Source organism: Brienomyrus brachyistius, chromosome 4, assembly GCF_023856365.1.
Source record: "Brienomyrus brachyistius isolate T26 chromosome 4, BBRACH_0.4, whole genome shotgun sequence".
NCBI classification, from domain to species: Eukaryota; Metazoa; Chordata; class Actinopteri; order Osteoglossiformes; family Mormyridae; genus Brienomyrus; species Brienomyrus brachyistius.
Genome location: NC_064536.1, coordinates 14,435,675 through 14,462,686, shown reverse-complemented (window position 1 = coordinate 14,462,686; position 27,012 = coordinate 14,435,675). Strand labels below are relative to the sequence as shown.

Below are 27,012 nucleotides of genomic sequence, written 5' to 3'. Positions count from 1 at the left end.
ACACACACACCGTCATACACAGTCACACACAACAGGCTTTCTAGACACACCAATCCACCTAACAGCCTGTCTGGACAGCAGTAGCAGGAGGACCCCCATGCAAACATGTGGGTAACACGCAAACTCCTCATCTGTCACCTGTGTGCACCAGCTCTTGCATTTAACGCTCTGATTTCACCTGATTGGATGATGGTGATAAATATGACCTCTCTGCACTGAGGAGGGAACATCAGCTCCATCAGTCATCCAGGCCCAGGAGAAGAGGTCCACAGAGCCACTTGTAGGCTGCTGAGGGGCCTTTGGGTGATGGTCAAGGTCGCGGAGCCCCTCCCATCCCTGCATAGGGAGTTTGCCAGACTGTTGCCTGGAACCGTACCAGTTTGAGTTTGCCTGTACTGGGGCCTCCACCCAGAGGACAGTTTTACAAATGTCTTTATCCTTCATTAAGTGGAACAGAACTGCATCTACTGCTCGGCCACAAAGGCAAGCATTTTTATGGAGCACCCACCCGACCCCCCCCCCCCCCCCCCAACTCCCCTTCTGCCGCAGGAAACCCAGCGGTGATCCTGAGAGACCTTTGGTTACTTAAAGCACAGAGGAAAGCGCCGGCATGCGATAGCAAGGCCACCAGGGACTGCGTCACCATCACAGTTGAGTCATGACTGAAAGATCCGTCTCGGTGATCGGTTTCATCAAGTACACTGCCAGCGACTGTGAGGGGGGGGAAATCCATCTTTAATAAATTAGCAGAAGTGATAGCAGGTCTTTCAGTGGAGGGCGAATCTATAGATGTGAGAAGGGACCTCATTCGCTGATTGTAGTATTAACCAACTGGATGGTTACATAACAAGTTTCTAATATCTATGTGAAACAGGGCTAAATAAGCAACGTACTGCTTAAATGTCAGTTCATCTCACTTGCAAACGTTAAAGCCTGAAACGGATCAATGTCTCGGTTGACGGCGATCTATCCACCTTGTAATGACTTTTTAAAACACCGATGAACACTACGACAGTCGCTGCAGTAGTCTTTTGAAATCTCTATTTTGTGTCGAAGTATAAAATGAGCAAAAAGGAAAACTGGAAATATGACTCAATGCCAAATCATTTTTCTTTTCGGTTCTTGTTTTTGCAAAGGCGATCAAATGACGCGGGAGATTTATTCCGTTCGCATGCTTTTGCTAAAAATAACCATTAAATTGTCTCCGTCGGACTGTGGGATGTGGCGCTGAGAGATGAAGCAGGCTAATTGGTCTGTCGGTTCCACGATCCATTCCGGGTCTTGGTGGCATCCTGCTCTTTTCTGTGTAGTTTTCGCCTATCTGTCTACGCCGCAGCAGCACTAGGCGCTGGGTACCGAAAGCAGAGATTCCTGATCCGCCTGAGACATCTCCATCGCTGGATCCCTTTCCCCTAAATTCGCTTCATATCCGGATACTGGTTTAGGATTAACCGAATCTGAGCAAACGTGCGGTCTGTTTCGTCAAAAAAACGAGGTAAGAGCTCGACTGGGAAAAAAGAATGCTTTTTTAAAATACATACATTTTGCGACTGTGCCTAATAACTGCCCACAATCAGCTGTTGATTTCACAGTTCATTATTGATCTCTTAGAGGATTTTTTTATGTATTCTTTTTGTTTTGCATTTTGCTTTGTTTTGCAATACGGTGGCTTGGCGAAACACTCTTGCCATATTTGCTTTATTTATACCCAATGCTAGAGGCTCCACGCTTCGGATCATGTTTAACCAACAGGAAACAATATGCTAGATCAAGAAAACAAAGGGACGGGGGCTAGCAACATATTTATGTGTTAATGTGTTAAATGGGAATAATGATTTTTTTGTAACCGATGGCTAAGGGTAATCGGATGTTTCAGCTGGGTTTAAAATAGGCATTAACTTGCGCCATGTGATTCTCGGAAATAGCTTTACAGTACGGAGAGCGATGGCCCTTCTATAACCGATCCATTTAGCGCAGTTATTTCATTTCAACGCTTGCTGTAAATATCAGTAGGACCGGTCGGTGTTGTGTCGATTCCGATGGGTTAGATGTGAAAGAAGAGCTTCAAATATAACAATTAAACACCCGAGTCGACTGAATAAAACAGCCCTCGGAGAAATATGTTTGCTGCCCATGTGGGGTGTTCAATATATTCCAGAAGACTATAATCAAACCCTTCCCCCCCCCCCCAGATAAGAGATGTATGTATAAGGAAAGGGGTTGTATAAAAAGCAATGGGCAGCAAAGATGGTAACATTTATTTATCTAGGATTCGGTCTTCTGGACGAACTTTCCCGTTAGAGATAAACCGTGTGCACAAAGCATAAAGTGTAAGACTTAACGAGAATGCACCTGGCCTGTCTGAGGAATCCATCTCTTCACTCCTAGTGAAGACAGTGTTATTTATAGACTATATACATGCTGATCGATAATAAACCCACTCGTAACTTTTCGTTGATTATAGTCCGTCGTCGAACTGCACTTCTTTGACGGCGTTAAAGTGATACTTGAAATACTCATGCCTGTATTTTCCTTACTTTTTTTCTAACACGGGCTGTACTGAAGTATATTATTCTGTTTTGCATTCTCTTTATATCGTGAGATATTTTAACAAAATGCCAGGGGGTTTGCCTGGATGTCACCTGTGACTTGAAAGAGCCGCTTTTATGAAAGCGTGCGAGCGGTGTCACCTTCCCTCATCCCTAAACTAAAGCGCACCGACTTCTCGTGGCATCGTGATGGACGGCGGAAAGCAATCATCTTTTCCACAATAAGAAAAGACGTTAAATCCGATTAAAGTCAAGATTAATTCACGGGGTTGCACGGGCAAAATAAATGCAGATGAAACTCAAAAGCAGAAAGCGGTCTTAGCAATGCAAATGTGGCTGTCTGTTCCCTTTAATGGACAGCTACTGGCATTTCCGTGGAGTTCGTCCAGCAGTTTCACATATCGATGTCAGATTTTTTTTGACACCTCGGTGCATACGAGGATTATAATTATGTTGCAAGCTTTTGCAAAAATGAGATACGGAGTGGGTTTTTGGAAAACGATTATGAACGTTTATAAAATTAATCTTCAGAAGGTTGATTTAATAATAACGATGATATGGCAAAAGCGGTTCGCGTCAGTTCTCTCCTGTTTGGTAATATTTGTAAATCTTCCTCTTAATAGCCTTTCCATCAAATGAATTGAGTTTATTCTCGTTGAAAAGGTTAATCTTAACCGGATGCCTGTCCAGTGATTTTATATTTAGTTTCATATTTTGCTTTTCGTTTAGGCCTAACTTGCACAAACTTGAGATCCTTCTGCTGTTTCACCTGTCTGTTGCAAATTCATTTTATTTTTTAAAGGCCTATAGCATCTATCACAACAGAGTCACCCAAGGCGTGTTACATGGGTGTGCTGTGATTCAATGCAACATCGTTAAGACAGAATTATATAAAAACGGGGAAAAGGAAAGGAAAAAGGAAAGAGAAATGAATGAAAGAAAGCCAGATGATAACAGAGGAGAGAAACCCCCAAAACTCCCAAGTAGGGAGAAATAAAACCTCTGGGGGTCCAAGCCCCCCCCCCCCAGTGATAACATTGCAAGGTGCAAACTGTGGTCAAGTCCATCAATGAGTCAGTTCTCTATGCCGGCTTGAGTAGGGAGGCAGACTGATGGCTGCACCCTTGATGTTGCAGTTCGTGAGTCACATACACGATGTTGCAGTTGCAGTTTTTAAGTCACATCCAGAGTGTTACAGTTCATAAGTCACATCCACAATGTTGCAATTCGTAAGTCACATCCACAGTGTTGCAGTTCGTAAGTCACATCCACAGTGTTGCAGTTCGTAAGTCACATCCACAGTGTTGCAGTTCGTAAGTCACATCCACAGTGTTGCAGTTCGTAAGTCACATCCACAATGTTGCAGTTCGTAAGTCACATCCACAGTGTTGCAGTTCGTAAGTCACATCCACAATGTTGCAATTCGTAAGTCACATCCACAGTGTTGCAGTTCGTAAGTCACATCCACAGTGTTGTAGTTCGTAAGTCACATCCACAGTGTTGCAGTTCGTAAGTCACATCCACAGTGTTGCAGTTCGTAAGTCACATCCTCAGTGTTGCAGTTCGTAAGTCACATCCTCAGTGTTGCAGTTCGTAAGTCACATCCTCAGTGTTGCAGTTCATAAATCACATCCACACATGTCACCCTTCCATGTCACCCTAAAGGCGCTTCCCTGTGTTGAGTCACTACTGAAAAATATATAAAAAGTAGAAAAAACAGGCAACTCTGTTATGTCTACAAGGAACACTGATGTGTGTTTCATGGAAATTCAGAAGTTCCCCTACAGCGTGGGACCTGTGAAACTGTATAACTCGATTCTCGTGCTTCTCGAACCACTAAATAACATAACTATTGTCCAGGGCTTACATTCTTGTAAGACACACCTGTCCCAGCAGGAAGGGAATGTTGCATTATGGGAAGTATATAGCTTCCTGGGGTGATGAGAGCGGGATCCTGTGTCTGTTGGATCGACCAGCTGCTACAGGGTATGTGTGGCTTTATAGTTGGGAATCATAACCAGGGTGAGCTCGGATTTGCAAGGGATTACAGAGATGTTCCCCAGAGATAAAGATGTTGCATATTTAAAGTCTGTATTGCTCCAGAATTGAATTACTGCTCTTTTCGCAGTCCCTTGGTGCCCCCCACCCCTTCCCTGCTGTATTCCCTATTAGCGCCACGGGACAGGAAGTCATTGTGTGACGCTCGTTGTCACGGCAGCCACGGCGGAATCGAAGCCGCCGCATTGTTTACTCGCGCTTCCGAGGGGGGGTCGGCGAAATAACGCCACAAACTTGCCGGCTTTCAGAAAATGCCCGCCTGCATTTCTTTTTGCGTGACTGACACATGCATTGTTCTAAAGAGATGGACTGAGTGATCACCTCTGTCACCTTCTGTCCCCCGAGGACCAGGGACGGATTATGGGTTGTGTGGCCCCTGGGCAAAATGTTCGCGAGGGCCCCCCCCCTCACCACCACCACCAGCACAATTCAAGGGCCCTTGGCAGCCAAACGCCCTCCCTATAGGGTCAGGGGCCCATGTAGGCAGAGGATCAAAGAATGTAGTCCCTCTAAAATAGACAAACGAAAATACATTGTTGATAAGCGTTGCAAATTGTTTTGGGCTAGGGGCCCCACGGGCCCCCTGCACCCCAAGGGCCCCTGGTCAGGGGCCCCGCTGGCCCGGTCCGTAATCCGTCCCTGCCGAGGACCCTCATTTGTTTCTGATTAAGCTGGACATCTTTTTATAAGGTGAGGGTTGTTTAAATATTTCACGGTTGGCCTCCAGGGTTTCATTAATATATAATGTGAGGCTTGAAGAGGGATATCTTGGGGTCTCAAGTGGCCACACGTGAGCACTGTACTGTCGTCGTTTGAGCTCAGAGACTGTCTTGAAGATCTGGCAAGATTGGAAGGTGTTTTCTCCAGATGCCTTCTTCACCACTTGCGAGCGCACACCCCTCCTAAATCCTGTTCCCCCCCCCCAGAAGCCTCCCCAGGGGGATCATCTGAGGAACTTGATGATGATGTATTTAGTTGCCACATCCCTTAGCTGGAGTCTGTAACCCAAGCAGAGCAGTAAGTGACTCAAAGAGAAGGGGGAGCTTACAAGCTGCGGGCGCTGGCTGAGTGACGCCTGACAAGCAGCCTGACGAAGGCAAGTCAGGAGGTCATCTACTCCGTGAGGTAATGGCACATCATATCATGTAATACGCTGGACATGACTCTGGGTAACTGGCATTCCTATCCAGGTTCCCATGCCCTGTGCCCTGAATGGGCTGCATGCTCTCTGTGACACTCTAATGGATTAGCGCTTAGATGGATAGCTGGCTGTTTCACAGTTGATATATGTGTATTTTTATCGGGACCAACTCTGCGCAGGGTCAGTTTCACCCGTTTGTTTGTTTTTTTCCTGCGATTAAATCCTGTAAGTTTTTTTAAGATGCGGATAATTTGTATCGAAGAAGAAACTTGCTGTACGGTCTACGGTGCCATCGTTGCAGTAAGTTTATTTTCGCTGCAGGTCTGAAGTGCTCAGGGCTGACAAGTCATCCCTGACGGGGGAAAACCGCGGAGGGTCTGTAATCTGATTCATTAGAGACGAGCAAGTCCACTGTGTCAAGTGAACTGGAAAGACGTCATGGATTTTTTTTCTCCCGGTAATATCCCTGTCATAAATGGGGGATGATTCGCACGGTGGTCTCCCCGATCTAGAGTATGGAACGGTGCCGGTGCTCTGCGTTTTCCGCTTCGGTGGTCTCTCCGAGTCTTTTCGATGGGGGATATAGAGTCGCGTTTTTCCCTCCCGGCTATAGCTGGCGAAGCATTTGCGATCGCGTTAAAAAAAAAAAGCGAAATTATTTTCCTACTTTAAGCACATTCTGTTCTAAGCCATCTCTACATTTTCTATAATGTCTACAAACTTTCTCTAAGGAATCATTATTTGATATCAGGTACATTATACTTAATAAAACAAACCAGAATTAATGTTGGAAACGGGAAATATTTTTAGGAAGCGTTAAAGAGACGGAATTTAAAACCTTCCTTGCTGCCCTGCGTTAGGTTTCATTTGCACATCGGCAAGGTGTCAGTTGATATTGTGGTGGTTAGTGTGTTTTTTATATATACAAGATTCAGGCTTTGCATTGTCGCACTTTTAAGCAAATTGTTCGATGTGAGGGTTTTGTGCCGGGTTTGTTATTGATGAGATCCAGACGCACCAAAATGTGGTACGTCATACATATTACACTTTCAGCAATCCTAAATAATTATGATGGCAGTTATGCCCCCTGGCTAAGGGCTATGCGGGATGCCAGTCCATGCCTTGTCCTCTAATACGCTCACGCACCACGGACAGCGTGTTTTGGGGGGCGTGGATGGAGTATGGAGTGTCCGTGGAAAGACCAGATCAAAGGCAGAGGAAGCTTGGATCTGCTATGCGAAATGTGCGCTGGAGTGGTTTTAAGATGTATAACGATCGAGGACCGAGTCTTTCTGTTTTCTCTTAAAGGTACCAACTAAATCTTAGTACCTTTATCCAGAACCTGTCATAAATTCCTGCCTCATGATTAGGCATATACATACATGCACTCACAAATACACGCACACATTCATATATATATATATATACACACACATAAAATATGAATATTATGTTGCTTTTTGCCGTCTTATTAGACACTTCTTTTGTAAATAATAATGTTACAGATAGTTAACCCGTAAGAGAATTGTAGTGGTGGCAGTGACCTTGACCATATCCAGGCTTGCAGCCAGCTCAGTGTGCCTGCACAGGGCTTGACATCTGACACCAATCCTCTTGGCGGTGGCCGAACAGATTCATTAATGGAATCAAAGGAAAACCGGGAAGCATTTTCACTCACCCTCCCCCCCAAAAAAAACCGGAAACGGTCTTGAATCTGGATATGCTTTTGTACTCCGCATGAGAGACTTGGAGGCGCTCGGAAAGCTGTTTGGTAACCAGAATAAGAATTTATAAGAATGGTCTAGAAGCGTTATTTTTTCCCCAGATTCCTTCCCCACAGACTAATTAAAATGTTTTTTGATCTTCGTAATGGCTTACTGATGTTCCATGTACGGAGCGTGATGTGACTGTAGCAACGCAGACGTCCGTCTGACAATAAGGTAGCATTTTAGGACATTACACCTAGAGTATGTAACACGAGGGCCGTGTGAGAGAGCTGTAAAGGGATGTCTCGCCGACCGGAAGGGCGCTTATCCGCTAACAGCTGGCTCGCTCTGACTGGCTGCCTCTCGCGCTGGTGGTGGGCGTCGGATGATTCACAGAAACGCCGTAGCATCAGCCAGACCGCATCATGATGGATCTGCGCACAAACAGGGATGCAGCGTTGTTTCAGACAGCCCTCTGCTTTCATGCTACGTATGTGTGTGTGCATGCGTGTGTGCGTGTGTATGTGTGTGTGTGTGTGTGTCATAATGGTGAGTGTTCTGCCTCCCCCTGAAGGAAGTTTACACTTGTGAATGAAAAGAAGCCCACTACATTGATGTAGATAGCGCCCCCCCCTGCCTGCAGATACCCCCTCCTGGAGAGTTCAAGGCAGACAGATGTTAGACGACCAGCCTCATCACCTGACATTGCTTCACCCTAGGATGTCTACACCCCCCTGTCTTACACCAACAGCCCATAATCCCCCTTGTTTATAGCCGCAGTGCTGTTCGGTCACCCAGGTAACCATGGGTTGTCTATTCAGGCCTGTCAGGAACCCAAGATGAATGAGAGATGTCAGGTTCTCGTAAACCACGCTTCTGACTGTCCTCGCTGTCTGATTTAAATTGCCTGGTTTTAGAGGCAGTAAGTGGAAGGACTGAAGCGTTCTGTGAGATCCCCCCCCCCCCCCTCCAGTGAATCACTGCGGTCTGGCACCCATCAACCCCTTATCACACCAGTAGATGAGCTGCTCCTGAAACAACAGCACTAAGTAATAGCATGCTAACGCGCAATGTGAGCGGTTAGGGACTTCAGGAACAGGCAGGGGGCAGATGAGCTCGGGAGATGTTTTCCAGTGTACATACCTTCGCAGGGTGCATGAAACAGCTGTACTATGATAAGTTTATGTAAGTGACCCTAAATGACATATATAAATTAGACATATTTACATATGACATTCCCAAAAATATAACAATGGGGTTATTATTTAATAATCTAAAATCTCTCCATCCATCCATCCATCCATCCATCCATCCATCCATTTTCTATGCTTCAGGTGCAAGGCAGGGAATAACCCAGGATGGGGCACCAACCCATTGCACTATAATTTAAAATGCTTTGTGAAACAACGTAATGCATTATCAGTAGGTAACATTACAATAATGCCGTATTTAGTTTTTTTTGTCATAAAAATCTCAGCTATTTTCTGATTTTCAATAAAATTTAGTTTCCCAGTGAATGCCTAAACAATGAAACCAATGATGGCGTTACTGTCGGACGGTATAGTGGTTAAGGGATTATCTTTCCTCCATGTCCTGTTCGCTACCTGGGACTCCAAGTGGCTGCGGACAGACTCTGCCTCAGGATCTATCGCTCCGAGAGGCAGAGACGTCTGCGACTGGGAACTCGATTAATGGACAGATCGGCTGTGAACTCCCTGTCTCTTCATTTGGACTTGGTGGCATCCCCCCACATTATGCGCAGAGGCCAGTAACACCCTATAATCTGACTGTCTTTGAGGGTTAACGGCAAACGGAAAAGAGCCGTCATTTTGACACCCGACTGAAGACGGTGGCATCTTGTCAAGCAGCGGTCTGTCACGGCATCTTGGTGACTCAACAGGAAGTCTGGTGCTGCCCCCCCTGTCCTGGTTCCCCCACAGGCTGGATCATCTGTGACTCTGCAGTGGGGATGCTGTTCTGGTGTCCCGTCTCTGACAGGAAGTCTGTATAGCGCCCCCCCCATGTCAGCAATGCTACTCCAGATTAGCTGTGATCTTTGCCCTTTTTTTTGCCTGCTACCCTTTTCTAGATATAAACAGCTGGTTGATGTACGAATGAATGCATTAATGATCTCTTACAGTTTAACGATGCTGAATGTCGTCATGGTTTCATGTATGTGTGCACCTCAAATCACCATGCACATTTGCTGTCATCATAATAAGAATTAATCAGCCATTTAGTTATCTAAGAAATTATGGATGTTATGTTGTGCCATTTATTTAGAAATTGATTAATCGGTCATAATTACATAATTATGTGTGTTGAGCAATTTTAAGCTAATCATTTCTGTTTTCTTTCTGAGAACCTGGCATAGCTCATGCCCGGGGTCCTGTTGGACAATTAAGAAATTTAGTGGCATGTTCAGGGGCTCGGTGAGGCTGTGGATACCCTGGCAGATTGAGGGGCTCAGCATTTTACAGGGGAGTTTGGATACATAAGTTTAGGCGGAGGTCTAGTTGCCAGCCATCCAGCTTATTATGCAATTTGTCAATTTTTCTTACCCCCACTTGGCAAATTAGGGAAACCTAGAGAACTGGGGGGTGGAAACCCTAGTAGGGGTCATGGCCATAATTTAGGTGGATTCTGTGACCAGTCCTGGATGTTCCTCAGTTTAGTTTAGGGTTAGCGTTGGGATCTCTGGCCAAACAATCAGTGTTCATTGTCATGTAGGCTCAGAACCTGCTTTCATGCTTCCTGATTAGGGTCTGCAGCAATGCAGAGCAGAGAGGTGCAGATTTAAATCAGGATCACGCAAGTGGCAGGCCACAGTCCTCCTGAAGATTCATTACCGCCGCCTTCACCAGAACTTCCCATGACAGGCAGGTTGAGATCTGTGGTCCGGTCCTGTAGAAGGGTGTAACTTAGACGTTTCTTGCCAGCTTGAAGCTCGAACTGTTGAAAAGGCCCCAGGAACCAGGCAGCCAGTGACACGGGGACTTTGGACAGTAATTGGAGTAAAGGTGCGACCACAGCAGACTCGGCTGCTGAAGGACTCGTGTTTCATCCCCAGAGAGCCATGCAAATTTAGCTCTGTGGTTCTTTGTTGTCCATAATGTGTCCGGTTATGTTCCTTTCTGGGCACTTTTAAGACTTGCAGAGATTGCTGTTTTACTGCTAGCTGGGTATTTCACTGAAAGTCAAGTGTCTTACAAAGCCGGATTTTAACCTTGACTACTGTACCACCTGCTGGTCAATATGGGTAAGGCTGGAGGGAGGAGTTCTCTACCTAGTAATTTATCCATGCCTGGGTTCTTACTTAATGGCAAGATCTTACAGCCAAAGGTGCCAGCTTTGAACTTTTAAAAGTCTGGTCAGGTAGAGACTCCTATCCCGGAACTGGAGAATGTTTTGTAGGGGGGTGGGGGGGGATAGAATCCTGGTGAATTCTGAGCAGCTGGTTTCCACAGCGACAGCGGGGCTCAAGCTGTGTCCCGTATGTGGCCATTTTCACGAACGCTCTGTACTCAGGTCACAAACAGACAGTGTCCGCTTTCGTCGGCAAGCGATTTGAGGACGCAAGACATCGAGTTTCCATGCCAACCTACTGACAGATTACAGACTGTGAGTGTGATGTGTTGTCAGGTTTGGAATCCTGGCTGTGGAAGGGGGCGCTCTGGGGGGGGGACGCCTTGCCGTTGTGCCAGTGGGCTTGTTCGGGTGGATGCAATGACATCCGGAGATACAGAGAGGTACTTTGATGCAGCTGTGTCATTCATTTTCTGGCCGGACAGATCTGGGCACAGGAAACAGGATCTTAGAATACAGCAATGGTGTGCGGGTATTTGAACATGCAGGCGCTAGACGTAAGGTCTAAACGACTCAGAGGTGTTATTCCCAATCCACAGTGGATGCCATTGCAGTAGCCTGGCCAAAGTCTTTGACAGAGTAGAAATGTCTTTGATAGAGTGGGTGTGTCTCTGACTGAGTCGTTGTGTCTTTCGATGTGGCAGAGTTGGTGTGTCTCTGACAGGGTGAGTGTGTTTTTGTGAGAGTGGGCGTGTCTCTGACAGAGTGGGCGTGTCTCTGACAGAGTGGGTGTGTCTCTGACAGGGTGAGTGTGTTTTTGTGAGAGTGGGTGTGTCTCTGACAGAGTGGGTGTGTCTCTAACAGAGCGGGCGTGTCTCTGACAGAGTGGGTGTGTCTCTGACAGAGTGGGCGTGTCTCTGACAGAGTTGGTGTGTCTCTGACAGGGTGAGTGTTTTTGTGAGAGTGGGCGTGTCTCTGACAGAGTGGGCGTGTCTCTGACAGAGTGGGTGTGTCTGTGGTAGAGTGGGTATGGCTATATAGACTGTGGTCCTGTCTTAGACTGCCAAAGAGCATTTTCCTTTATCTGGTAGAAAAGGACAGATGACATAGCACAGCTGGATTAAGCAGGGATGGATGAAGTGGCTGAATATGGATGCTTTGATTGTGTTCGTGTCAAAGGGACGTGACTGTGGTACCAACACAAACAGCCGCTCTTTTTCACGTCGTGATTGTTTTCCACGATGAGGCAGACTGATCTCTTGGGACCGGTTCTTCTCCAGCTGTCAGCTCAAGACCCAGTCAGGCATAAAGTGGCTTGGGGGAGGGAGGTGGGGGGGGGGATAATTAGCTCCACTCATTACGAGCAATTACACTAGTGATGGAAATCAGAGTGCTGGCCGAACATCCAGTTTTAATAGGCATAAGAATCTCCCTGCCTTTGGGAATCTCTCCCCAGCTTACTTCACTTCTCCAGAAAGTACCGTAAACCAACCGCCTGGTAATTTGCTCTGTATGTCTCTCCTAAAACACCCCTTATAAATATATGGCGCATCACTATTTCGTGGGCAGCTTATTGGATAATGGTATCGCCTGGGTTGGAGATTTACATCCTGTCTCAGCTTTTAAGTGTGGAGAGTTTGCGGGGGTTTAATCTTACAGTCCAAATCTATACAATTTGAGTGCATTAGCGAGTCTTAGTGTGTGTGAGAGAGATGCCTGAAATGCTTTGTGGGTGAATTTCTGGTAACACTGACCCTAATCTGCATAAGCAGTTATTGGAAATGCATGGATGACTAAATATATCGGCCGTACATCATTCTGTTTGTCTAGGTTCGCCGCACTAAGCTGCGGAAGGACAGGCATGGCAGAAAGTGTCAGACCTGCCTGTCACTTTCACAGTTTTGGGCTGCTTGAGGCTGTGTACTTTCTCATGTACAGAATGTTGACGTTCTGTAGACATCCCATTATTTGGGTTAATTTAGGTCTCTTATTTATTTGTTTTAATGAATAGTGCCTGAGACAGACTGGCGTCTCGCACCCCAGCATCAGGCATGTGACAGACAGCTGCCAGCCTTTCCTAAGCAAACTGGGCAGAGAAGCTAACTACTAGCTATTCGCTAACAGGCCTGATGTAATCGCCTCCACAGTGGTGAGGAGGGAGCTGCTTTTGGTGGCCTGCCACCTTCCCAGCAAGAGGGTCCTGTTGGAGATTGCGGTAGGTGGTTCAGGATTCTGCCTGATTGAAATCGGCGCTCTGCGGCGCACAGCCATCAGCCTGTGAAACTAACCCTGTTGGCATCAGACGAGAGGTAGATGAAAGCGGGAAGAAGGCATGCCCAGCGGGCATCGGCCACACCGGGAGCGCCCCCTATGGGCAGGATCCAGCCTTATTGAGCATCATGCAGGCTTGGCTTCCTGTGCCGGCAGAGGGGGACCAAGACAGCCAGGAAAATCAGCTTCCTGAGCCCCCCCACCTCCGGGATGTTATGAGGGTTTACTCAGCGCGTTGCATCAGGAAACAAAACTGGTGTATGTCAATGAAACTGCCTCAAGCTTCTATGGTTATCTGCAAAGTGTCATTTAAAACAGTAAAGTTGCCGCCATGGTAGGATTTTCCTCAAAGGTACCAACGTAGGCCGGCTGTGGCTTTGTGAAGGCCATCATTCTGGTGGCACACCTATGGATTATGACATCCTCGTGTCAGGACCGGCTATGGGTCCCCGAGAAATAATTTTCCCTTGCTAAAGCTGAAGTCTGTGCCTATGCTAATTATAAATAGCATTTTCTAAACAGCCGTTAGCCTGCCAAGTGTTCTCGATAAAAGTGATGCCAGGCACATTTTAATGGCAGCTATTTGCTAGTTTTCAGATAACAGATTAAAAATTGCCAGGTTCTGTCTGTCCTCCAGCATTTCCTGTGGGTTCCTTTCCCTGCCACAGTACAGTCGTTTTTTTTTTTTTTTTTTCAAGTCTTGGTCACCCCACCTCTTCAGGTCAAAACTGAACACGAATCAACAGAGTGCTATGTGGCCGTGTGACTATGTGGCAGGACAGCGCAGCCTACGGATCTGAGATGAGATGCCGGAGACAGACAGTGGAGGAGCCGTTTTGGCAGGCTTTAGTGGTGCCACCCTTCCCTGCAATTGGATGAGGTGTGCGGCTTGATTCAGGAGAGACATCAAGGGATCAGTGCTCCATGCAGAGGTTTCACCAGATTCACCACTGTCCTGTAGCTTGACTGTCCTGCAGGTTTCATGGGTTTGACTTTACTGTAGGTTATGTGGGTTGCAGTGCGACTGTGATGCAGTTTTTACTGGTTTCTCTGCCCTGCAATTTCTTAGGTTTCACTGTCCTGCAGGTTTCACTGTCCACTGGTTTCACTGGCCTGCAGGATTCACCGGTTTCGCTGTCCTGCAGGTTTCACCGGTTTCACTTTCCTGCAGGATTCACAGAATTCACTGTCCTGCAGGATTCCCAAAATTCATTGGTCCTGCAGGATTCACAGGGTTCACTGTCCTACAGGATTTGCAGGTTTCACTGTCCTGCAGGATTCACAGAATTCACTGTCCTGCAGGATTCACAGAATTCACTGTCCTGCAGGATCCTCAGGTTTCACTGTCCTGCAGGATCCCCAGGTTTCACTGTGCTCCCGGTCTGGCGGATTTCACTGTGCTAAAGGTATGACAGATTTGACTGCTAATGGTGTGACACATTTCACCGTACTGCAGGTGTGACAGGTGTCACCTGCTGATGAACAAGTCATTTTGCATTGAGTACGAAAAGCTTAATAAAACATTTGGAGGGACTGAACCCTAAGGGTAAAATCTGAAGCAAATATGAATAAATGAATGAATGAATGAATGAATGAATGAATGAATGCAAGAGGTTTGTTTCGATTTAAAAAAAACTCTTGACAGTGATCCTGTCGGTTCTCAGAACGATGGGATGCCAGGCCATCGCTGGCCCTTCACACACCCACACACACACACACACACTCACAAACACACACACACATACACACACATAGCGTGAGTGTTACGCAAAGCCAGCCGGGACACACAGTCTGGCAAGTGTATGCGCACGTACATTTTGTGCGCCTATGCGCCAAGTGACTAACTCGGCGCGGAAGCCATGATGCGACTCAGGTTCATGCCAGATGCCAAAGGCAATGCTGGAAGGAGATTCTCGCCAACAGATGGCGACGGTGAGTCTGGAGAGGGCAACACACAAGATAGACTGCAGCAAACTCATCTAGTGGGAGAAAAGCCCGGAAGCACATTATTTGTTCATTACAGCAGTGGAGCAATGAGATCATTTGTGCTTAAAACTGTCTCCGATGGCTCAAGACTTTCAGCTTGTGTTGTTCGATTCTTCTAAGATACAAATGATTAGCACTGACGTCACCTTGCAGACAGGTCCGGCCCAGGAACAGTATCTGGTCACATTAAACGTTACGGTGACATCTATGCTCTTCTTTGTTTCCTTTTTTTCCCATGATGCACTATTCCTGGTCTAGACGTGTGCTTCAGTGGCTGTCTACAGAGGACATGTACTCAGGGAAGTTCTGGAAGGTGACCTGATTCAGATCCTGATCCCTGCTAAAGGAAACCCCCCCGGGGAGAAACGACTCCCGAGTCATGATTTGGTGCCGTTTGATGGCCCTTCGCTGAAACAAACTGGAGTCTGTTTTATAGGCCATTTTATATTGGCAGTAACAGGTGTGTTTGGTGCCTGGATGATGGATATACCAATGTGGCCTGATGTTGCCTCGTTTTTTGGCTGTTTCTATGTAGTGGCTGTAATTTCAATGCAGGAATCTCGTCCCTAAGACATACCGGACCTGAAGCAGTATGTCAATAAATGTGCAGATAGCAACCATGTGCTCCACAGACCTGCAGTTGTTAGACAAATTGGTGGGTGGGAAAGTGAACTTCAGGACCACGGACAGCACTACCACTTGCGACCTGTATTATGTATAGTAACATGTTTTTGATTACAGCACAGGTTTCACTTACAGGGCAGATTAGAGCATAACATTCAGTTACAGGGCAGATTAAGGCACAGCTTTCAGTTATATGGCAGATTACAGCACAGTTTTCAGTAAAAAGGCAGATTGCAGCGCTGCTTTCGGTAACGGCAGATTACAATATGGTTTTTAGTCACTGCAGATTACAGCACAACTTTTAATGACAGTTGAGATTACAGCACAGCTTTCGGTAACGGCAGATTAGGGCACAGCTTTCAGTATCAGTACTGACTAGAGCACAGATTTCAGTAACAATACTGATTACAGAGCTTTCCGTGGTAACATGGGCAATTCCTACTATCAGTGCTTTTTTTTTTGGAAAGGTGTCTCATAGCATGTGAAAATATATTATGTAGTTCTTGAGTACATCTGACTGGGTATGTGAATATGTAGTATTTTGACATTCACAAGTAGAGTATAGTAAGACATACTGTATAGCAGCCTGTATTAAAGGAGAGAACATTATGACAGGACACATTACATGAGAAAGCAGTACAATGGATTTTCTTTTGTGGCTGTATGATGTTTATACTCCCGCATTTTGTTATTTGCTATTTTTGTCTGCTTTTATAGATTTTCCAGCGTGTTCATCGTGTCGTTTCTTCCAGCAGTATGTGATGTCCTGCCAGCTTAGGTCAGGGAAAGTTGTTTTTTTTTTTCTTTTACTGGAACCCCAAATCACTTTGAAGCAGTCTGGAACGTGACATGAATTATCACCCGTACAAACAGTCTGCCCTGAAAGCGGCTAGGGAGAGCAGAATGGGGCCGCACTTTATAGAAGGACACAGCAGGAAGACGGTGAGTGTAAGACAGGAAGCGCATGTATCTGTGGATAATTAGCTGCCTGTCACATGTTCCATTAAATGTTTGGGCGTCTTTGACCGGTGGATGATTCATGTTCTATAATCACCGCGGCAACAGGGCTCTGAGAGAGGAATAGAATAAGGATCAGGTCAGTGCCAGAACTGGGCTGATCTGGTGGCTGTGGGCTTCCTGTAATGGGCCTACCCATTGCCATTCCAGCCGGGACCACCCTGCTCTTGATGAGCCCGTTCCAGTAGGTTCCAGGACAGCTCACGTCCCCCTCAGCATCGGACACCATCTGCTGTCTGATCCTCCTCTCACACAAACGTACCGGTTCCTCGCGTGGGGGAGACGGCTTCTCCTGGTGATGCTGTCACTGACTGCCTGTTTTTGCTGGGATTTTGTTTTTCACTGGGGGCAGGCTTTCACCCAGAGGAAATGCCATTCCCGAAGCCAAATCCTCTATCCCCGATTCGGTTTAAAACGTCACATAATCAGAGCTCCTGCTGAGCTGTTAATGCACCCAGTTCCTGCACCCTTTCTTTAAAAAATAATTGCTGCCCCTTCCATCCATCCCACAATGCACACCGTCAGGTCTCATTAGCGACCTTGTACCGCAGAGCCGGGATCCCGGAGCGGGACGACAGACGCAGGCGCGGTGAAATTTTGAGGAGGCGTACATCAGACCGGATCCGTTAATCAGGTCTTTCCACATGTGTGCTGTAGTTTGTCTAATCACTGGGAAAGGTGGCATGAACATGTGTGTGTGAAACCAGTGAGAAGAGAGGGGCTTCTCGGGGGGTTATGCAGGTACCTCCATCGAAACACACACAAGAGGAAATTCCACTCAAGCAGCATCACAGCTAATTGCAGAACTGGTGCTGTTTGCAGCATAGATGGTTAATTTCCCTCACTTCCAGAGAGACGAGTTTTAGCAGCTGAACCTTGCGGTGTTTATTTCATCCGTGGGTGCATGTGTGTCTGTGTCTGTGTGTTTGACCAGGGTCCGGGAGGGGTGGGATGACATGAACACAGGCCAGACATCAGCAGGCCACACAGGCCATGGGGGGGTGCTGTGAGAACAGTGATATCAGGGGTAATATGGTACGGCAACACCGTGGTCTGGAACTCCTACATTCCTTGGACTCAATAGATACAGATACATATTGAATGTGGGGAGTGGCCTGTGGACAGTGTGGTGACCATTAGATGGGTAAATGTGGGATTTGTACCTGTGGAGCAGACTGCTCTACTGGTAGATGTGGGATTTGTACTTGTCGAGATGGGTGTTGTACTGGTAAATGTGGGATTTGTACTTGTGGAGCAGACTGCTGTACTGGTAGATGTGGGATTTGTACTTGTCGAGATGGGTGTTGTACTGGTAAATGTGGGATTTGTACTTGTGGAGCAGACTGCTGTACTGGTAGATGTGGGATTTGTACTTGTCGAGATGGGTGTTGTACTGGTAAATGTGGGATTTGTACTTGTGGAGCAGACTGCTGTACTGGTAGATGTGGGATTTGTACTTGTCGAGATGGGTGTTGTATAGGGGTGAGAGAAAAAATCGATGCATCGATGCATCTTTTTTCTTTCTCTAACGATTCAAAATCGATTCTCAAAGATTCAGAATCGATTCTGTGTTCTATCAAATTGCGACTGCGCGCCGGAAAAATAAACATTACAACGCTCGCCTCTTACATATGCTGCTCTTCATTTGAACAATGGACAAACTACATCCTGCACCATCAAATTTAAAATCGACTGTGTGGCAACATTTTGGATTTTGTGAAGACAAAGAGAAAGGGGTCGTTGATAAAAGCCATACTGTGTGCAAAGTCTGTCGCGCCAAATTTAAGTATTTCGGGAACACTACTAATATGAAGAAGCATATAACACGGTTCCACTCAGAGCTGCAGGAACGGACTTCGGTCCCGATCGCGCCCAGCACCGGTTTCACTCAAAGGACCCTTGAGCAAGTAGCAAAGCTTCCATCCAATTCTAAAAAAGCAAAACGAATTACACGGTCAGTGGCGGGTTTCATTGCCAAAGATTTGGCCTTACTCTGTAATGGGGAACGAAGGATTTCGCTCAATGTTACAGGTGCTTGAGCCAAGAAATAGTGTGCAGTCACGACGTTATTTCAGTGACACTGCAATACCCGCACTCTACAGGGAGACTAAAGCTCAAATTTTAGAATCAATAAGTAATATGGACAGGATTGCAATAACATGCGATGCATGGACATGAATTTCAACAGACTCGTATGTCACCATTACGGCTCACTACATCACGGATGAGTTTAAGCTCGCGGCTGAAGATAATTCTAAAGGTTCTAAACAAAAATAAATAAAAGACATTCCTTCCTTTGTTAAAAGGTTCTAAACAAACTGAAAACAACACATTTGTTGATTTGTTGTTACAATTGTTCTTAGTAATTGTTCATCCTGATATAATTTTGTTAAAATAAAATCAATAAAAGTCTTTATTTCACTTTGTCATTTTAAAAATTGAAATACTGTCAAACAGAGATTCTAACTATGAACAAAAAACATATAATTTAAATTTTAAATTAAGCATATTTGCAAAAAAAATGTATATGAAGAATCGTTTTGGAATCGGATCGTGGATCCCAGAATCGTAATTGGATCGGATCGCGAAGTACCTAAAGATTCCCACCCCTAGTGTTGTACTGGTAGATGTGGGATTTGTACTTGTGGAGCAGACTGCTGTACTGGTAGATGTGGGATTTGTACTTGTGGAGCAGACTGCTGTCCTGGTAGATGTGGGATTTGTACATGTCGAGATGGGTGTTGTACTGGTAGATGTGGGATTTGTACTTGTTGAGATGGGTGTTGTACTGGTAGATGTGGGATTTGTACTTATCGAGATGGGTGTTGTACTGGTAAATGTGAGATTTGTACTTGTGGAGCAGACTGCTGTACTGCTGGATGTGGGATTTGTATTTGTGGAGCAGACTGCTGTACTGGTAGATGTGGGATTTGTACTTGTCGAGATGGGTGTTGTAATGGTAGATGTGGGATTTGTACTTGTCGAGATGGGTGTTGTACTGGTAGATGTGGGATTTGTACTTGTCGAGATGGGTGTTGTACTGGTTGTGTGTGTCACTGGGCCTGGTTACTCAGTTATCACAGATGTGTATAGATTTGAAAGTCTTGCACTTTGTCCCTTTATATTTGCAGAGATACATGTTTATACATTATTCAGATTTAGTACTATTAAGCCCAGGAATCCAAAGCACAGCCTGTCCAGGGATTTGCACTGTGTGAAGGACACAGTGGGTCTGCCCTGCTATCGTGTCACACCTTCAGTTCACTCAAGGTTCCAAATGTTCCCCACGGGTCAGGAAACATTCTTATGCTGCCCGCCTGAGCCACGTCCTGCTCCGAGCCGACGTCGCTGCTGGTGTCTCAGACATCGTGCCCTGCGTCTAGATAAGGCCAGACCAATGAGTCATCATGGGGTACTCACGCCGTTTAACCATGCAGCAAGATGCTGAACTACAAAGGAGCCATCCTATTAATCATACAAATGATTAATATCCGCAAAGATTTATTAAATCCTTGGCAATAACAAAATCCTTAATCTTGCTATGATGTCAGTGGTAGTTTGCAGCACAATTTAACTGGAAACGTAAGAGAGACTGATAGACATGCATGTTTTATCAATCTATCTATCTATCTATCTATCTATCTATCTATCTATCTATCTATCTATCTATCTATCTATCTATCTATCTATCTGTCTGTCTGTCTGTCTGTCTGTCTGTCTAATCCAGGAGATACATGGAATGTTATTGTGCCTGTACATAACTGAAGCCCTGTTTTTATGAATGAATGAACGACTATTTGTCCCCACAGCCCTAAGCAAGAGAAGGGGTAAGAAGATGGATGGATTGATGGATGGATGGATTGTGTTTTGTGATGAGTTTGCGTCTGTAAAGGCACAGTAAAGTAGGTGAAGTTATGACCTCACATCGCCATGGCTATAGGTTTGATGCCCACCCCCAGCTCTTGTGGAAATCACTTGTTCTGTCCTTTCCCAAAGTGCAAAGACATCGTGTCACGTGAACCGGCGTCTCTAAATGACCCATGTCGTCTGCCTGCTGGAACACGCTCAGATAAGCAGTTATATAAAATGGATGGAACTTTGAAACAGAATAATTAGGACTGCTGCAGGAATACAGTAATCACTCAAGCACACTCTTCATGGGTGGACAGTAGGGGCTTGTGAAGATGTTCTAACACAGCATTTACGTGCTGTTTTGTAAATCATCTAAGCACTGGTGACCCCGACCCAAAGGTTGTGAGATCTAAACCCAGGAGAGGAACTAGTGAAGAGTGAGGCCCTTACCTCCATAAACATACAGGGTGTGAAGGTGCGAATCACCTGCCAGGTGGCATTGTCACCAGCAGATCTCAGATAGGCCTGTCTGTGTCCATTTCTGCATGGCGCACTTCAGTGAGAGCTGTCTGTTTGGTGACGTGTGACTGATCTAACCCCATCTGACAGAGTGTGTAGCTGTACGGCATCCGGGCTGTTAAATTCCCAGCTCGGAGTTTGATTACTCCTCCCTTGTTGGCCCTGCCTGTCAGCTATGCTGGATCGGACACATATGGGGCACCTTAGCGACTCTAGGGGATGCAACCATTTACATACTGACGCTGCCACCCTGATTTTATAGCTCAACTGCATTGTGTTTTACTGATTCTGAGAGTTCTTTGCCTGAACTCCCCATAGAAGCATGTCAGTGTTATTTATATGCTTTGGGGTTTCACTTTGTATAATAAATATCCATCACATAAAAATTATTTGTCTGAAATAATAAGAAATCAACGTGTTATTTTTCAAAGTATTAAGGTTCTGTGTTTTAGCCCGCAACAGTGAGATTCACCAGTGTGATGCGATGTGTGTAGGCAAGTTATTCTAGAATGTTCTGGAGGTCTGCGTCGCCAGTGACTGATGGGATTGCTGTTTTGACTTGGGGGCGTGGGTGATGAGTTCACCCTGCCAGATGTATCTTGAGTGATGAGGTGTCCGTGGAGACCTTTTATGATGCATTGTCTATGTTGCCATTGATACAGTCACCAAGGTCATGTGACAAACATGTACAGCTCTCTGGGGACATTACTGAATAGCCCCGATCTATAGCATCTTTTGCTGTACAGCCGCTCTGCCCCAAGTGGTCATTTAAGGTACTTGTTTCTCGCTTGTGTGTGGCATCCTTAAACACTCACATCCAAAGGACAGATATGGCCCTGAAATTCCAGACAGAAATGATTTTGTTCATCACTCAGACTGTCATCTGTGTATCGAGGGGAAATCGTCTTACTCATAACATTCAAAGAGCAAAGAATCATCCAGAGACAGGAAGTCTGGGCAGGGGATGACTGATCCACCCTGTAAACATTCTTCTCTTCTACCTGTTTCTGATTTTCTTTAAAAAAACAATTTCCCCACATTATGATCTTATAGAAAAAATGGCCTCCTCAATTCCACCCCACCCCCAGAGTGGGCCCAGTTCTGCGGTGATCGGGCAGCCCTCTAGAAGCCCAGAGTTCTGACAGGAAGCTCTGACCTTCATAATTGCCCCAGCAGAAGTCGTCTCTGTAGATGAGACAGTGGGAGGAATCACACCCCCATCCTCACAACGCACCCCCCCCCCCCCACAACGGTTTCATTGCTAGTGCAAGACTTTGCGCACTTTCCCAAACACCGATGTATGTGTTCTTCCCAGTGAAGAATATTACAGTGAGTCGTCTGATTTCCCTTCCCGCTTCACTGCTGTTGTCATGGTAGCAAAAAAAAATCCAGTTTTCCTCCTTTCAAACACGGCCACCCCCCCAAATTTGTACTCCTCTGGATTCAGAATGTCTGTTGTTTTCCAAGATCTTTTCTCCTCTTATCTCTGGTCTTTTTGAATTCGGATTTGTTTTGTACAAGAAAACACATACAGTACACACACCCACAGACACACAGAGGTTTGTAATCATATATTTGTGGGGACTCTCCATTCATTCCTATGGGAAAAACTCTAATCCCAACATGGCGACCTTAACCCCAACCCAGCCCTAACCTTAACCATAAGTAACCAAACTAAATGCGAGGCACTTGGCAGTTTTAGTTTTTTGATTGTATTCCCAGATCTTTGTGGGAACCTGAGTAATGGTCTCCACAACGTTAAAGTAATAGGCTTTTATTGCATTATGGGGAACATTTGGTCTCCACAATGTTACATAAACACAATACACACACACACACACACAGCCACCCCTCTCCCCCCCGACTGAATCAGTCTTACACCGTGCTCCTTCTGTGTATCATAACACGCTTCGTAACAGTTGAGCTGCACATCCACGGGCTGTGGCACACGGAGGTTGATGGGACATGTCAAGTCACAAGCTGTAGCTTTCATGGTCTCCAAATAGGTCACTCTTACCCGCTGATCTTCTCGCCGCTCTGGTGCACAGTCCGCAGCTTGCCGTCTGTAGTCCCTGAAGTCACATGACTCGAGACCGCCAATCATCTCAGGAAGATGAAAGTCCACGCTTCCCTGCGCTCACATCGTGTCTTGATAAGATCCAGTTGGACGTAAGTGGAGATTAATGTTAGCGCCGAGCTTGGTGGCAGCGCGCGGGTGCAGAAAAAGCGGTGGGGTGATGAGCTGTGAGCCGCGGTGATATACGAGCGTTGCTGGTAGACAGCGTCCCCTAAATGTGCAGTGACGCGCTGCGGTGCGTACGACCGCTACGCTCCCTCTGGCCAGGGATCCCTGTGGAGATCTGGGCTGTTACTGATTCCCCCAATAAAACATCAGAGCGGGCAGGAGAGGCGTATTTGGCAGCAAGGTGTCGGTATGCAGAGTGCAGATGGAGCAGGGGTCCCTGAGGCACTTCCCCTGTTTATGCTGGTGGGGGTGGGGGGGGGTTTATTACTCATCCATACAGGGGTTCACACCTGCTTGCCGGGTCAGCTTTGCTGCCGGGGGTACGGCAGCATGACTGCACGGATTAAGCAGCGGGCCACTGCATTCTAATGGGGGGGTCGGGACTCGCCAGCACTGCCCTCCCACACGTGGGGCAGCCGCACACACTCTACAGCAAGGCTCTTTAATCGGAAAAAAAAAGTGCTTCTTGCTGAAAAAGTGTGCATTTCACTGCATAGTCTGCGCCTGAAAATCTCATTACGTCGACAGATTAACAGGACCGAGGTATTGTTGTAGATGTTTTCGCAACAGCAGATTTGCAGAATGGAAGTCATCAATTAGCAAGACATGGAAATCGGAAACCTGCAGTTTGCTGCTTTAAACTGTAATTTAAAACAGCACTCTTATTTAACAATTATGTATAACGTGTATTGTGATGGGCTGGCATCCGGGAGGTATCCCTGTGACCCGGAGGTTGGATTGGAGGATGACACAAGCTCACTTGGTTAAAGGTTTATAGTGCAGTGTGTTACGAAGAGGGATATTCCCAGTGTTCCAGGAAAGGCCTGAAGTTTAACCTTCCGCACTTTACACACGTAGATAATGTGTAAGACCTGAGATGTCTCTTTGGTGACAGTGACCTTCCCAGTCCCTCCGACGTCCCTGTTTCCTCACGTCAGCATCGCTGGCAGACTAGCGGGACAGTGTGTCGATGACATCAGCATTACTTTGGTTTGTTTTTAGCTCATGCAATCTACACCCCCACCATCTCTCCAGTGACGGAGTAGCGCTGCAGGGATTCGACATCCATCCCCCAGCGGAGTGGGATTGGGCATGGAGGGGACTCGTCACTCTGAGAAGGTCTAGTCAGCTTGTCCCTCCCAAACTGAAAATCCCAATTTTGACGCAAATGCTGAAGTCAACCCAGCAATGCTTTTCAGATGCAGATGAACCAAGTGTATACCAGCACATGTATGTGGTAAACCATCCATTCATCCATTAAGCGTCTCAAGGTTGGATTGGATTGACCTTCTGGTTACAGGCACACAGGTTTAGCCCACTGAACCACACACTGCTCCGTCGTTGCCCAGTTATCTGAATAAAAGGGAGGTTTGAATGATGTAGGACTTCCTGGATAGCATTGCTGTAGGTTTTACACTGGTACCTAAACGGATCATCGCCGTGGTGATGTGTGTTCCTTAACATGCACATGTGGTCCTGCAGTGTCTCTCTTTGGAACATTCTGAGATTCTAAGGCTTTCCATCCTTCTAAGACCCTCCCTACTGTGAGTATTCTTCATCTTCCATGTCCTTAGTCCTTGCGGCTTCCGTGACCAGCGTCCCAGCCCGATCGGATCTGCTGTCAAAACCGTGTTTGCTGTGAACGGTTCCCATGAAAAGTGAAAAGGCTGGTGCCCGGTTTATAATGTATGTGAATAATTATGTATATTTATGAGGCTATATTAAATATTTATGCTAGTATATTAATATTTATAACAATAATAATATTTATAATTTATAATTATATTTGTGACGGTTTGCTCTGTAGAAGAGTGACTCTTTGGGGTGTTCATGGAGTACGGCTCTCCTTCCAGTCAAACGCGAAGGGATGCAAGAATGTGTACCAATTATGGTGTCGATATGGAGAATCCCAGACGAAAACTAGATGATTCTAGATGATTCTGGCTAACAGGCATGAAAATGCCCTGCCCAAATATGGACACGAGTGTAGGTGAAAAGGAACATTTTCACACTTAATATCCAAAGTGTGTGTTCTCGAGGTGAACCACGCTTTAGTGGGTTTGCTGATTTCCAGTCAGTGACGGAACCGACACAACACAACTCCCAGACTAGATACGTCGGGGGAGTCTTTGCTGATATTTTCCAGAATAAACTTTATAAAAAAGAACATGAACGAGTCTATGGCGTGAGCAGACTTGGCCAGCATGTCTCACATCTCATTGTTTGCATTGCTTTGTTATATTTTGCACCCCCTGCACGATCCCTAACAATGTTAAACCTGGCATAGTTTGTGAATTCATGACTATTCAGTGTCGATTTTCATGCAGCAACCTGGTGCATCAAGACTTTAGTGATGTAAATGTAGCTCATAGGGTCCTTACGTGTGTCAGTCCCCCTCCCACAATCTACTTTTTTGACTTCTGTTTACAAGATTAGGCTGGTGTTTAATTCCAGTTCAAGGTCTTGTGGTCTCTGAAGGGCATGTTCAGGATCTCCGTATGTTAACTTTGATCAGATCGAGGTTCTATAGGAACCCTTAGTTTTGTCTATGGACACAAGCTTCCAGGTTTTGAGCGGCAGTTCTGCTCCCAACAAGAAGGGGATTATGGATCATCCCTTATGGACATGGGGCTCTTTAAAGGTGTCCTTGCTGGTTCAATCCAACAAGCCTGGGCCAGTTCTCAGCCACTTGAACATCACGTCTCTCGTTTGAAATGCAGATGTGTTCCCTGGCAAAACTACAGCCTCAACTGCTCTTCAAAAGTAGCTATAAAAAGAACAAGCAGTTAAGGTGAATCTTGTACTCTCATCTAAAAGTATGTATTTACCAAAGGCGAGATGCCTACTGCACGGGTCTGATACTCTACTTCTTCACCTAATTTATCCATCCATCCATCCATCCATCCATCCATCCATCCATCCATCCATCCATCCCCATATATGTTCTTTCCATCCCCAGGTGAGCATGGAGCCCCTCTCAGGAAATAGGGCTGGAAGCAGGGGGGGCCCTAGATGCCCTTCCATCACAGAATACACCATAGGCAATTAGAGAAGCCAGTTCATCTAATCACATATCTTTGGGCAGCAGAAGGAAACCACTCAGAAGACACTTGTGAAAGTGCAGGGAAAACATGCAAACTCCACCCACAAACATCCAGGTGCAGGATTCAAACTGGCACCCTTGGAGGTATGAGGCTCCATTGCCCCCCGCGTGCCCCCCCCCCCCCCCCCCCCAAAAGCCATCATGCTTTTGATAACAAAAATCCAACCACAATATCCAAAGCAGCGTCCCAGCCCAGTGCCCATCATTACTTAACGTGTCAACAGAAATTCATCTACATCCTGAATCCTTGGGTCCCAGTTTCCATGAAGCTGATCGGTCATTTTCAGTAACCTGGTGTTTCTGGGCAGGGTGTGCATGCAGGGGGGATCTGAGTAGCAGGTGCAGGGGGAGAGGGCTTCAGCTGTGACGCACTGCACCGGCATGCAGCTGCCGGCCCGAACCGCCGCAAGCCGTGGGCGCTGACGGGCGCGCGGAGCTCTGGAGTAGTAATTACGCCGCTGATTGTTCTCTGGCTGGAGCCAGTGTGCTACTAAATGTGGCACCATGCCTGCTGAAGGGATAGACTGAGAGCTAAAAGCAGACTTGGCTGGGGGGGTGGGGGGGGGGGGCGTGGGCGGGGTCACGGTCATGCTAAAGCTGTTGTTAATGAGCCCCCCCACCACCACCGGTTTAGT

The 27,012-nt window shown here is 46.4% G+C and overlaps 1 long non-coding RNA gene across 1 annotated transcript in view; it reads left to right on the top strand.

Annotated features, from left to right (window-relative positions):
* The first annotated feature begins 1,100 nt into the window (after positions 1–1,100).
* Positions 1,101–27,012, top strand: part of LOC125740207 (uncharacterized) — a 46,400-nt gene continuing 20,488 nt past the window's right edge. The window contains exon 1 of the long non-coding RNA XR_007397470.1: positions 1,101–1,495. This is a non-coding gene — a long non-coding RNA (uncharacterized LOC125740207). The remainder of the gene's footprint in view (positions 1,496–27,012) is intronic.